This window comes from Tupaia chinensis, unplaced genomic scaffold, assembly GCF_000334495.1.
Source record: "Tupaia chinensis unplaced genomic scaffold, TupChi_1.0 Scaffold000478_3, whole genome shotgun sequence".
NCBI classification, from domain to species: domain Eukaryota; kingdom Metazoa; phylum Chordata; class Mammalia; order Scandentia; family Tupaiidae; genus Tupaia; species Tupaia belangeri.
Window position 1 is genome coordinate 1,125,755 of NW_006159990.1, and position 14,675 is coordinate 1,140,429.

The 14,675-nt window shown below is 39.6% G+C and overlaps 1 pseudogene; it reads right to left on the minus strand.

Annotated features, from left to right (window-relative positions):
• Positions 1-9,724: 9,724 nt before the first annotated feature.
• On the minus strand, positions 9,725-11,761 carry LOC102486492 (THO complex subunit 5 homolog pseudogene; annotated as a pseudogene).
• Positions 11,762-14,675: the final 2,914 nt, after the last annotated feature.

The following is a 14,675-nucleotide window of genomic DNA, read 5'->3' on the forward strand; positions in this document are numbered from 1 at the left end:
CAGACAGAGAGAGACATAGAGACAGAAAGCGAGAAATCACCCCCCAGGGGGGATGGTCACGTTACAATCCCTTCTCCTCCATTCTCCTCTCGGGATCTTGGGCACGCACGCACACATGCCTGGCGTGTTTTAAGCCACCGGGTCCGGGACGTAAACCGTGGTCGACTACGTGGGAGTCCAGCGACATAGCCATTATGCTAACTGCTGGTTCCCAATCCTTATGGTTTTTATTAATTTTTACTTTCATACTGTAGATTTGATACTTAATAGAAGCTGTGAATTCAGGCATCTTTGCCTTTGTTTTTCATGACATTAAAGCTTTTGCCTCTAACCTATCTCAAGCAGGAAAGATAGTATGGTTAGTGATTATCACTGCAGGGCCAGACAGCCTGAGTCTAAATCCTGACTTGGCCACATATTCCCTGTGCAACCTTTGGGCAAATTACTGAATGTTTCCATGCCTTAGTGTACCTATCTGCCAGTAGATGTAGCAAACATAACTACTACAAAAGCTCGTTATTGTTTGACACACAGAATAAAATGTCATTAACTGATAGTATTTGTTGTAGGTAGGTTATAGTATTTGTTGTGGGTTCTTGGAAAACGCTCTCAGAATAATAAAATTCTCTTATTTTATTGAGATATTTTAACACAGCTGGTTGTTAAATTTGATCAAATGTTTTGTTCTTTTTACTTTTTAAATTTGCTAGAGGGTGCATGTGCTTGCAGAGAGAGACAGAGAGAAGGAAAATGAGTAAACACTCTTATTCCCCCACTGAGGATAGTCATGTTTCAATCCCTTTCCCTCCATTTCTCTCTTTTTTTATCAGGAGTTTGAACTTGCACACACATGTGCTGGGCATGTTTTTTAAACCACCCATGCTGTTGGCCAGGTAAAGCCCAAGAGGTCTTAACTGCCATACCCACTGGCTGACTCCAAATGGTTTTTCTACATCTGCAGAGAATAATATATACTTCTCTTTTAAATATTAATGATTATTTACATTGCCTTTAAAATTTTTTAAACTTTATTTAATGAAGGTACTTTTGGGACCAATAGATGGCATAATGGTTACGTTGCTGGACTCCCACATAGTAGACCACGATTTGAGTCCCAGACACAATGGCTTAAAACTCACGCTGGGCACGTGTGCGTGCATGCCCAAGATCCTGAGGAGAATGGAGAAGGGATTGCAGCATGGCCATTGCCCCTGGGGGTTATTTCTTGCCTTCTGTCTCTCTATCTCTCTGGCAAGTGCATGTGCTTTATAGCAAAAATCTCTCTCTAAAAATAAAATAATAAATAAATAAGTAAGGTACTGTTTTTTGGTAAAACACTTGGGTCAAATCGCAACCTTCATTGCAAAAGGACTTTGTACAAATTTATTTATCAATTCTAGTACCTTACCAGCTACCGAACAGATCATTAACACACAGTAACATGCATCATGAAAAGCAAGAAATGTCACCCATCCCTTCTGCATATTAGCATCTTGTCACTCCTGAACAACAGTGCTCCTATCCCAGAACAGTCATTTTTCACAGTAACTGTCAGTGAAAGATAGAATGATTCAAGTACTAATGCAACCTATTGTAAACAATTTCTTTTTTTAGAAATATTTATTACATTTGATTTTTTATTATTATATATTAATTTGACCAGAGACAGACACAAAAAGAGAGAAGAAAAGTGAGAAAGCAAGCTTCCAGGGATGAGACTGGAACACTTGTTGGCCATGTGGGAGTTCAGTGCCTCAACCACCTGCTGACTCGTAAAGAACTCCTTACAAAAATATTTTTCACCTGAGAGACACAAGGAAGAGTAAGGAAGGCCTCAACTCACACAATCATGGTTTTGCTTTCATAAATTTATTATGTTGAAAATTTGAGTTTCATCTGGGTATGATGGAACACCTTTAGGGCATTTTTAGCAGAGGAATAACATGGTCTGGTTTACATTGTATAAAAATTACCTTGGCTGTCTTATAATTATAGACAACAGTAGACAAGTGTGGGAGCAGGAAGAAATGTAGTATATTAGTAGGGGTACAAAATATGATGCGTTATACCAGGGTGATAGCCATGGAAATGGAGACAAGTGGTGAAGTTTTGGAGAGTTCCAATGTTTGGTTTATTTTAATGACTCTTGGTAATGGTAAGGGAAGTCCCACTTGATGGTCTTGTTTTAATTGGAGATTTTGTACATTCTGGAAGACGCTTTCGGACCAGTGATGAGATCTCTACAGTTTCATGATCCAGTTTTCACCATGTCAATTACTCATAGCCCACCTGCCAATCTGAACTTGGTGTGAAGGTAAGTTTCTCACTCAGGGTCCAAAAATAAAGTTGATTTCCAAGAGAAAGATGCTGATAAAGGTGTCTTCCTGGGTGTCTAGCTACTGTGCAGTATTCAAGGGGAATTTCTAGAGATGGACCAATTCTCTATTTCTTGCCTAGAAAATTCACTTTGTAAGCCCTTTAAAATTAGCACATAAACTTATAAAACAAAGAATGAAACCCAGAGACTGATAGCCCTTCACCCACTTCTGACTTCTCATTGCAGTACAAATGCCAACTGTGCCTTTTAATCTTTCTCGTAAATTGAAATTGTATTTTGGGAACTTCTGGTACAAGTTAATGAGATTTAGATTGGTGTGATCTGTGAGACCTAATTGAAGAGTGATTGAGGTCTTGTGGTGTTCCTATTGCATGAACATATGAAGGCAATGAGATAGAAAACAAACAAACAAATAGGAAATTTATCAAATGGTATGATGGAATTTAAAAAAATTTAAGAATGTAGGTGACAAACATTACTCTGTCTGCTCCCTTAAAGTATAAAACTTCTTTTTCACAGAATTCTTCATACTGAAAATTTGTTGCAGCTTTTTTTTTTTTTTTTAATGTCCCTCTTACGGCAGTGAAAGAGAGAAACAGAGAAAAAACAAGCACCCTCAACAGGGTTTGATGCCATGATTTTTCCCTGCCCTCCCCTGCAAGACTTTCCAACAGGCTGAGATCATCATGTGTGTGTATCATGTCAGGGTGTGCATCATGTGTGTGCACATGGTGTGTACAGATTGGCTGGGAACTGAACCCACAGTCTTCCATATGGATCCAGCATTACTTGAGCAGTACGTTGCCACTGAGCCACCAAGCCAGTTTTGCACTCTCTTTTTGTGTGATCATATATCGAATACAAGTTTTTAGGGAAAGGTTTTTTGGGAAGTTTGCATTAGCAAGGACATTTTCAGAAATATCTAGGCCAGGAATTTGACTGGAACTGAAAATTCCATAGCGAAATCCTCAGCTTGCTTAAACACTTCTCAGAGGGTCTGTTGGAAAATTTCTAGAAGCCATGTGATTAAGAATGAATGATTATGTTCTTGGATCTTTTAAGTTTTGTTTATTTATTTATTTATTCATTTATTCCATGGAGCAAGAGAGGGAGTCACATATACAGAGATAGAAAGGCAGAGACAGAATCCCCAACAGGATCTGTATGTTGCAATCTACCTCCACTGTCAGCCGAGGTAAATGACCAGCATACTCAGGGAAGTTTCTGAACACAAACCCGAAACCCTCCCATATAGGACAGTCTTGCAGACTATCACATTTACTTCTGGGCCACTGTCTAACACTGATCTTGGATCTTTAAAAATTCTATATATTTAAAACTTCCAAATAAGAGCCATTATACATCAAGATATTTATAACGGAGCAACTTTATTTTTGTAATCTATTAATAGTAAAATTATTAAATGAATATCTGTAATAGTCCTTGTCTTATAATGGAAGGAGATGCTCTTTGTAAATGAACTTTCTTAAGAAACTTGAGAATTAACTTATGTGTATATGTTCCCTTTTAATTATAGACCTGCTACTTAAGCATACAATGTGTTAAATATGAAGAGAGAGATTATTAGGACTCATAGGAAAGATCATGGTCTCCTAATTTATCCAGACTTGTGGTACTGCCTTATTACAGTTTTAAACTTCATTTAAAAATTATTTTAAGGTTAGCCCAATCATTGGTAACACTAAATTAGGGTGTCTTTTTTTCCCCTCCTGAACTCTCTCCAAAAATGCCCTTAAATAAAGCAGATTTTATCACACTTAGCTCCTTGAAAGTTAACTTTCTTGGTTAAAGAGCATGGTGGGCATATAAGAGAAAGTATCTCAGTAATAAACACGTTGAACAAATGTAGCTACTAAAATCATGAACAAGATTAAATCAAATGAAAGGATCATGGGGCCAGCAGATGGCATAGGTTAAGGCACTGGACTCCCATGTGCTTGACCACAGTTTGAGTCCCAGACTCGGCAGCTTGAAACTCATGCCAGTCACATGTACATGCATATCCAAAATCCTGAGAGGAGAATGGAGGGGAAAGGATTGCAGCATGGTTGTCTCCAGTGGGGGTTGATTTCTTGCTTTCTGTCTCTGTCTCTTTGGCAAGTGTATCCACCCTATAGCAAAAAATCTCTTAGGAAAAGAAAGAGACAGGATCAAATCCTTGGGTGGATTGTTGCTAAAGAACATCATTGTTGAGTTCCTTTAATCCTTCTTGCTCAGTTAAATGTCTTCTAAAACATTTTATTCATTTCCAGAAGCGAAATTGAGATGTTTAAAAATATTTTCTTTCAAAATTGTTTTCCATATGCCAAATAAATTGAGCATAATTACTACTGTGATTGTATTATAAATGTCATAAGTGTAATTTTGTTCTTATACATGTATTTATTCCTTGAGAAATAGCTGCACTACAGTTAAAGAACTGAGGTGGTTAAAATTAATATATGAGAAAAAAGGTTGTGGTTACCTAATCAAGAACTAATATTTTTTTTTTACCTGTACAAAAGGCAGTTCCTCCCACTCAACCATCATGTTCTTTTCAGTTTTAGCTGATCTTTGGAACTGGGAGTTACATAACCAGAGTGTAGATTAGAGATCTTTTGTATTGCTTCTTCCTCTTTTATCCTTTGTGACTGCATTTGAGTGATGGTCAGGCATTGTCTATATTTTATCAACTCAAAAATCATACATATTTTTGTGTCATGGTCAGACATTTCCATTTACCAGATTAACTAATAATTGGTATTTTCTTAAAACACTTAAAATATATTATGTAACGTATTTTGTATTAAGCCATTTAAGACTAAAGTATTTGATTAAAATTTTACAGTACATTGGGCCAGCAGGTGGCATGGTGGTTAAGGTGCTGGACTCCCACATGGCTGACCACAGTCATAGTACCAGACCTAGTGACTTGAGAATCATGCTGGGTGCATGTGCATGTAGGCCCCAAATCCTAGAAGAGAATGGATGAGAAAGGATGGCCATCACCCCCGGGAGGGTGGGGGTAGTTTATCACTTTTCCTTTCTCTCTCTCTCTCTCCAGTTAGCACTCTCACCCTATGACAAAAACCCCCAAAATGATTTCTTTTTTTAAATAGTACACTTGTGGGCTAAATGGTGGAGGGTGGGGTGTTTGTCTGTGTAAGTTATTGCAGATTGACTTGACTTCTGGGGCAGCTTAATTCACACATAGCCTCCTTCACTCATCCCAATGCATGTCCCCACAGATTATGTACTTCAAATGTCAGATTCCACAAAAAAAAAAAAAAAGAAAAAGAAAAAAAAAAAACTCCAGCTAATTTGAGACTGCCTTCATCTTTATCTCCTGGGACTTTCTTTTCCTGCATGGGTGGTGCTGTGGTAGGCAGGACACAGGGCTCCCGTAGGGCTCCACTTGCTTTCTTGGGTCTCCATTTGCAGTTAATTGGTTTCTCTTGGGGAAGGTATAAGTGAGGCTTCAAAGTTCCACACACTAGATTGGGCTTCATTCTTCTTGAGGAGCCTTCTACTGAGCCTCTGTCCCCCAGAGCATTTATATGAGAATATATGAGAAGCAAGTGTGATTACTCTTCATAGACTTTTTTTTCTTCTTCCACTACCAGTTGGAGGAATAAGAGTTCAATTACATTTGATTGCACTATTTTAATCATAGTTAGAGTTGTTTAGCAATAGTAAAGCTCAAAACATTTCTTTACCAGGCTATTTTGAATAGTTCAAAAGCAGTCTCAGAATTATGATACATGTGAACCAAAACATATTCTTTTAAAAAATGTTTAGAGGTTTTTGCTTTAGGTTGTGTGCACTCACTAGAGAGAGAGGGAGGGAGGGAGAGAGAGAGAGAGAAAGAGAAAGAGAGAGAGAGAGAGAGAGAAGAAAAATGAGAAATCACCTTATGGGGGGATGACCACACTGTAATCCCTTCTCTTCCATTCTTTTCCTAGGATCTTGGGCATGCATGCACATGTGCCCAGTGTGATTTACAAGCCACTGGGTCCAGGACTCTAACCCCGGTCAACCATATGGGAGTCCGGTGACATAAACACTACGTCATCTGCTGGTTCCTAAACCGAAACACATTCTGTGCCCTGAATATTATTATAGCCTATACTTGTATTCCTTGAGGAGGAGAAAAATAATTTATGGAGTAAAAACCTCATTTCACAGGATGGTATAAGTTTTACCCTTTGATTCTAACCAACATAAGAAAATTACAAGTATGAGAAATCCAAAATCAAGATAAAACCTAAATTGGTCCCTCAAGTTACTTGCCTATGAGTACTGCTAAACCAACGAATCCTTGGTGCCTTCTATCAGCATGCTGGGCAGTGGTTATTTCCATGTGCGAAGAATGGGAAGGTTTGGCTAGGATACAATATAAATATCAGAAAAGACAAAATTCCACTAGCATGTATGTTCCCCGTGGGCAGAGATTTTACTTTCTTTACTATTGTGTACCCAGTTCCCAAGCCCTTAATAAATATTTGTTGAATGAATAAATGATTTGCAAGGGTATGAAATTTGTATTCCGACAGACTATATGTAAGTCAATAGGATATCTCTCTTTATATAGAGATTTATTATAAGATTTTGGCTTATGTGATTATGCAGGTTGAGAGGTCCCACAATTTGCCATCTGCAAGCTGGAGACCCAGGAAAGCTGGTGGTGATATTTCGCTCTGAGAATCAAGGGAATCAATGGTATAAATCCCAGTCTAAGAGCTGGGAAAGGAAACTGATATCCTAGCACCAGCAAGCAGTCAGGTAGAAAAAGGGGCGAGTTTCCCCTTCCTCCATCTTTTGCTCTATTCAGGACCTCTGTAGACTGGATCTTGCCCACTTAAATTGGTGACAGTATTCTACTTTATCGAGTCTACCTATTCAAATGCTAACTTCATCTAGACACACCTTCACACTCAGAAATAGTGTTTAATATAAGCATCTACAGCTGATTAACCTCTCCTCAAAGCTGTATAAAGTCTCTTCTGTCACACCTTACCGTTATGAAGAGATGATGCCCAGCAAGGTACCACTTTTTTCCTTTTCTGGTGAGTATGGCAAACTGGCATAATAGCATTGGCTGCCTGATACATGTCAGATAATACAAGTAAGCTTTTCTTTGATTAAAAAAACAAAAAACAAAACAAAACAAAAACTGGAAAGGGGCTAGTAGGTGGTGTGGTGGTTAAGGGCATGGCAAACCATGGTTTGAGTCCTGGACCTGGTGACTTACTTTCTCACCTTCCCTCTCTCTCTTTCACTCTGTCCCTCTCTGGTTGAATTAAAATATGTAAATAAATAAACAAAGTTAAATAAAATAATTCTTTAAAAAATGGAGCAAAACTAACATGTAGAAATTTATTTTTTGGATGAAAGGTGGAAGGAGAAGTCATAGAAAAAAAAAGAGAAAAGGGAGAAAGAGAAGGGTCATTAGATTTAACTTTGCTAGGTTGCCCCCAAATCCATTCCAATTATCCAAAATTTATCTCTTGTGAATTTCAAAATCAGCTGGTGGTAGTCACCCATGAAAAAGTTAATCAGGACACTTTTTCATGTCACCTGGAAAAGACTCACTATCTGTGTAAACTACTATATATATATTTTTTTGAGAATGTTATTTAAAACACTTCTGTCTCTTAAAACCAGAACTTAGAAAATTCTAATCTCCCTTTTCAAAATCATGAATTAAGTAATTAATTCATAAAATTAATTCTGAATTTTAAAAGCCTATTAAATTTCCTTCCGAATCTTACTTAAACCTCTGCATTCCAAAATCAAGGCTAAATTGAGGCCACCTATTTAGGAATATAGCGTCTACTCTTTCTATAGAGCTGGCACCTACCAATGACAGCAGTAACCCCCATCAAAGTTCATGACTTTGCATTCCCCCCAGTTCTTGTGGTATTTCTACAAATTCAGTAGGTAGCTCCTTATGTCCTGTCTCTACTTCCTGTTCTAGAATTCTTTAGGCCTGTAATGTGTCCTTGCTTTTTTGAATAGCATTGGCTCTTCTTTCCCTTGTTTTCAACCATGGGTACAATTTCTACTTGTAAACATACTTCTAGACTGGAGCTTGTAGTTGGTGCTGTCACCATAGCTGACATCCGTAGAGGCCCAGTGAAAACCAATATGTCCTCTGCTAATATTACATTTTGCCACCCTCTTTCCAATGGACTCTAAATGAGGAACAGGATGTTAGCGAAACCAGTGCTGGGTCATCAGCAGCTAAAAGTCGGTGTATCCCAAACCTCTCCACGGGCAGAGTTCGGCTCACCTTAGCTTATGCTTGCAGATTCTATCCCTCCAATACCAGATGGCTTTTACAAACATAAGTCAAAAGTTCTCAATGCAAGAGCTTTATATTCTACAAGGGACTTTGCCTCTAAGAAATCCAAGTCTATTTGCAGATAGATGTTACTGACTGATCCGGGCTCCTCTCTGATATATGCCCAATGCTGCCTGTTAAGTTAAACCATATAAAACTGCCGTTTTTGTATTTCAACACTTCAGTTTTATAATTCAACTAATAAATAAGCTGTTTGCAATGACAGTACAGGTGTGACCCTTGTGGACACTGTGAAAACTTCTGTTGTCTAGCAAGAGACATGTTGAAAGAAGGTTGAGTGGCCCCCTTATCTTCTAAAACCCATCTTGGCTCTACCATGAGCTTCTAATGTGGGTGGAGAAAGACCTCTTTCCAAACAAACTTGACCTTAAACTTTGGAGCACTTTATGGCTTCAGAAATACTGATACAAGATCCACCCAGTATTAATGAAAACATCAGTAGATTTAACTACTTAAATATTTGCAGTCTCTACTAATGAATGCACTGGAATCAAAATAAGCAAACTTGGAAAATATATTTAAGTTTATAGTTTTAATATATAAAGAAAACTCACAAATAAATAAAAACCTCACAAATACCTAATGACCAGAGAGTATTTAAAATATATTTAACTTTTATAATAATCAATGAAATTTAAAGCCAAATATGTTTTTTAAAAGAATTATTTTATTTCACTTTATTTATTTTAATTTGACCAGAGAAGGACAGAGTGAGAAAGAGTGAGAGAGAACGGAAGCCGCCAGGTCTGGGACTTGAACTATGGTCGGCCATGCGGGAGTCCAGTGCCCTTAGCCACCATGCCACTTGCTGGCCTCCTCAAAATGTTCTTTCACACTGTGCTGTGGCTCCCACCTGCCCTTCCAGACTACAAAGCTGTCCCCTGCCCCAAGGAGCCACAAACAGATTGTTTGGTCAGGTGACACTTTAATTGACTAGTGTCTTTAGAGACTATCAATAGCTTTGTGTGGGCCAGAGCAGGAAGCAGAGGCTCAGCCCTAAGGATGGGACTTTGGAGGGAACCCTACAATGAGCTGGAAGTCAATGATGGGCTGAAGAATCCCTGAGGATGATTATATTTGAATGACTACATCCTGTTGGGACCCCTGAAGAGCCGCAGACACATCTCCTGTGGAAATTTTTTGAGTCCTTCCACACTGCCGTCGTGGGTCTCAGTCTCCAGGTAGATGTCCAGCAGCACACACAGTTGCTTCAGTTGGTTGGTCAAGAGCTGGTGGCCAGGCCAGGGGCTTCACAACTACTTGTAGTACACGTTGATCTCACTCATTGGTCCAAATGTCATCATCATTGCTGTTGGATTTCTCTCCTTTCCAGTTCAAACAGAGCTGGAAAATGGGTGGATGGAGGAGTAGCCAGGGTTCAACACCACAGCAGCCTGGAGTTTTCTGTGCCCCTTTCAATGAGTGCCATGTAATAGAGATTCTTGTCCCCAGGCAGTGCCACCTCTATGACATCTTTGGTGAAAAGTAGCTCCATGTAATCCTCATGGGCAGCTGTCATCCACCTGACCAGACAAGAGATGACCTTGGCTGGGAAGAAGTACTGGCAATCACGGGTAACAAGTACAATACTGTGTTTGAGGGATGCAAACTGCTTGGGGGAGGGGGGCAGGCAGGACTGCACCCTGGTATTCAGCAATTTCTTGGTGGTCTCCATGTGGCTGGAACTCAGTGAGTGGTCAGTGATCACTGTGTGTTGGGGCTGCTCTTTGGGGAAGTTGAGGCCACCCAGCTTCTGCACCCACACGTAGGGGTGACCTATGTCAAGTAAGTAGTCTCTCACAGTCAGAATGCCCACTTTATCAAACTGGTACTGATTGGCTGGATTCGAGGTTTTCTTTCCATGATCCCCAGGATACAAACAACTCAGGACTGAGTCAGAAGAAAGCAAGTCACTTGCACTGATAGGGGTGGTCAGCTCTGTGGAGTTGTCACTCTGGCTTTTACTGTCATGGTGTTGCAGTTCCTGAGGTAGTAAAAAAGTCAGGCGAAGCACACTGTCATCTTTGCACTTCAGTAGAGCATGACGGACAGCGGGTGTCTCTTCAGTATCATATGCTTGTCATCCAACTGAATGCCCAGCGTGGGTTGTCGGCATTTTGTGGTCTGCTCCTCTTCAGCATCTGAGTCACTCTCGTCATCTTGGGAGTCCTCAGGAGGCTTGAACAGAGCGCTGGCTTCGTCCACACTGCCTTCAATTGCCACAGATAACGTCTTATTACAGGCCTGCCCATACACAGTGGCCTGGACAAACATGACATAGAGGGGAGGTGGCAGGTGCCTGGCTGTCTCATACTGCTTGTGAACCTGGTCACACGGCATGAACAGGTACTCTTGCACCAGGAGGAAAGCCAGCATGATGCTGTTGAGGCGAGGCTGGAGGCTGCTCAGGTACTCCTTCACCTCAGTCTCCTTAAGGCTCTTCTTGTTGGACAGGCACTCTAGGTAGTTCTCTGTCAACCTTTTCTGCTGCTCCAGCTCCCAGGCCAGACGTGCCAGGGTTGGCTGGTACGGGTCTCCCATGGTGATTTCAGCCTTGCTAGTATCTGGCAGAGCCTCCTAAAACTCCTTCACACTGACCAGATCAGTTTCTTCACGCTTTGTCTTAATCTCCAGACATTTGGTGATCTCCGTCTGTTAGGGCATCACCTCAAACAACAGCTTCTGCAGCTGCAGGTGATAGGCATTGACTTTTTGCTTAGCTTCATGGATCTGTTTTCTTCCTTTCTTCAATCTGATATAGGATAATCGGTTAAACTTCTTTAGGGTCATAAAATGAATCGTCCATTCTTCCATTTCAATTGTCACATCCTTGCCACCCCTGCTCTTCAGGTCTTGGATCTCAGCCATCAACTGCTGTAGCTCCTGGCCTGGGTTCTTGTACAGTTCATAGTCTCTTCTGGGGTTCTGCAGGTCCACCCTGGCTTCCTCACTGTAGTATTTACCTTCCTGCTCAATGTCAGATCGATTCCACTGTCCTTCAGCTGGGGCTCCATCATTTCAGATCATGGCTTCCATTTTTTACTTGATTCTAATGACATGGTTGTTCCTCAAGTCAGGAGGAAAGAGCAGAGAGCTGTCTGGGCGAGGGAGCACTTCTGGCAGCGAGGACCCAGATATGTTTTCTGCCTTGCCTTATTTAAGTTATTTCATTAAAATTCTTATTGAGGTATAACTGACATACAATAAAATGCATATATTTGAAATATACAGTTGACATATGTATATACCCATAAAGTAATATTATAATCAAGAAAGTTAACAAATACATTACCCCTCATATCCTCCATTTTGCCATTCCTCCTGAGCCTTTAGAAAATTTAACTAATGTGTTGAAATTAAAATGTGGATAAGAACAAGTATTGGTGAGAATATCAGGAAACAGTATATTTCATGTACTACTTATAAGGCTGGGAATTTACCTGCCCATTTTGGAGAAAATCTGGAAGTATTTAACCAAAGTCTTTAAGTTATACATCCTCTTTGGACCTACAATTCCAATGTATGGTTTTATGAAGTAGAAAAATTACATAAAAGTATAATGGGAATGTGTGTTAAAATATTTGTTATAGTAGCAAAAAAGAAATGTGAAAACTAAATGTTCTTTTAAAACAAAATGGCTAAATGAATAAGAAAAAAGTATACATTGAAAAAAATGATGTATGTATAGATTTCAAATTATTTTAATAGGTAATAATAAAAAGAAGCAAGATGAAGAACATTGTTTAAAAACAAGCCAGTTTTTGTTAAAATCTGTACAGAGGGTAGAAAGTCTGAAAGATATAAAAGTGTTAGCAATGATTATGTCTGAATGGAGACATTAAGGCTGATTTTATGTTTATTTTTTAAACTTTATTGTATGAATTTTTTTTTAAATTAACATTTCTTACTTTATAATCTAACCAGAGATAGTTATTTTTAGTTGGAATGGGATAAAAATCTTGATAGCTAGCCTCGAGATTTTGGAGAACCATTACAATCCATGTACTGTTACTTTAGCTATATTGCCTTTAACTTCGTTGCTTAATAGTTCTGCAAGTGTATAAATACAATGCCAGTGGATTATTTTTTTCTCTAAAGACACATAAGTCTAATTACAAAATTACCAACAGCACAGACACAGCAAGCCGCCCATTCAGACTAGGCAATTACACAATTAAAATAATTAGTTGTAATTATCCTTAAATTTCCAATTTAAGGATTAATTTCTATGTGAATATATACTAGCAACATATACTAATATTTAACTTTAAAAAGCTCAACTAATGAGCTACTTAATTACCATTATCTGCCGCTTAGCATATATATACAGTGTTCTGTAATCTAAGAATATTTACTTTACCTAAGTTCTAGCCAATGAATTGAATACATTTTAGTCGAATTTTCCATTATTTAAAAGGAAAGGTAAAAAAAACAAACAAAAGACCCCAGCATTCTCTTTTTGTTGTTTCTTCTGCTGGAAATACCATTTTATTTAACAAAGTACTGAAATAAACCAGCTATATCCCTGAACTGAACTATTACGTTATAGGCTAACATTAGGAAAATAGCCACTACGAAGTTTGTACGGTTTTGAAATGCAATGATTTATTCATACCCCTTAAAAAAAAAATTACCAGAAGCACATGTGCTCACCAGCAGGAGACAATGAGAGAAGGAAAGCAGAGAAAGCGTCCTGCATAGGCATGAACACACTGCAATCTGTTCTCTGTTTCTTCTCCTTTCACGATTTTGGTCATGCAGGCAACTTACTTAGCATGGTATTTAAGCCGCTGGTTGAACCACACAGCCTTGTGAGAGCCAGCCTCCTTAAGCACTGGGCCTTAGGTTGGCTCTCCCCTTTCATTTTTTTTGGGGGGGAGGGAAGAGATTTTGCCTTAGGGCACATGTGCTCACTGGAGAGAGACAGCAACAGACAGTGACAGTGAGAAGGAAAGTGAGAAGACACCCCTCAAGGGGGATGGCCACACTGCAATCCCTTCTTCATTCTCCTCCTGGTATCTTGAGCATATATACACACGTGCCCAGCGTTGAGTTTCAAGCCACTGGATCCAGAACTCAAACTGTGGTTGGCTGTGTAGAAGTCGAGTGATGTAACTGCTCTGCCATCTGCTAGCCCCTCTCCTTTCATTTTTAAATTAAAAACAGAGGCACACTATTACTTGATTTAAAAACAGGTATCTTAGTAGAAAGATGGACCACATATGTAGTTTTCTTGAGCCTGTCATTTAGTTGTCCTTTTGAGGTGGACAACAGAAGATTCATTGCAGAGAGACTAGCCCTGGTGTGGTGGTTGTGGTGGCTGGATCCCACATGGCTGACTGCCTGGTTCAAGTTACCTGACTTGGCAGGATGAGAGACATTCCTGATGCATGTCTGTGAATGCCCAAAATCCCTAAGGAAGAAGAAAAAGACAAGAGATCGCAGCATGACTTTTTCCCATGGGGTGTGCTTTCTCACTTTCTCTCTGTCTCTGGAGAGTGAACACTGCCTCTGGCAGAATTAAAATGAAAAAATAAATAAATAAGAAGATACACCGTAAAAACATGTTGATGGGACCAGCAGTTAGCATAATGGCTATGTCGCTGGACTCTCATGTAGTCAAACATGGTTTGACCCTTGGACTTGGTGCCTTAAACTCATGCCGGGCATGTGTGCGTGCATGCCCAAGATTCCAAGAGGAGAATGGAGGAGAAGGGATTGCGGTGTGGCCATCCCCCCTGGGGGGGGTGATTTCTCGCTTTCTGTCTCTGTTGTTCTGGCGAGTGCACACATCCTTGTAGAAAAACCTCTCCAAACAAAACAAAACAAAGGAACAAAAAATATGTTGTAATTTACCGTAAAATAGATGGGATCAGAAAAAGTAGCAGGGGAGTAGTCAGCAATGGTGCCCAGTCATGGAAAACAGGTGTCTGGTACAGGCAGCAGCCTCCAGGGGTACAGTCAGTTAAAGCG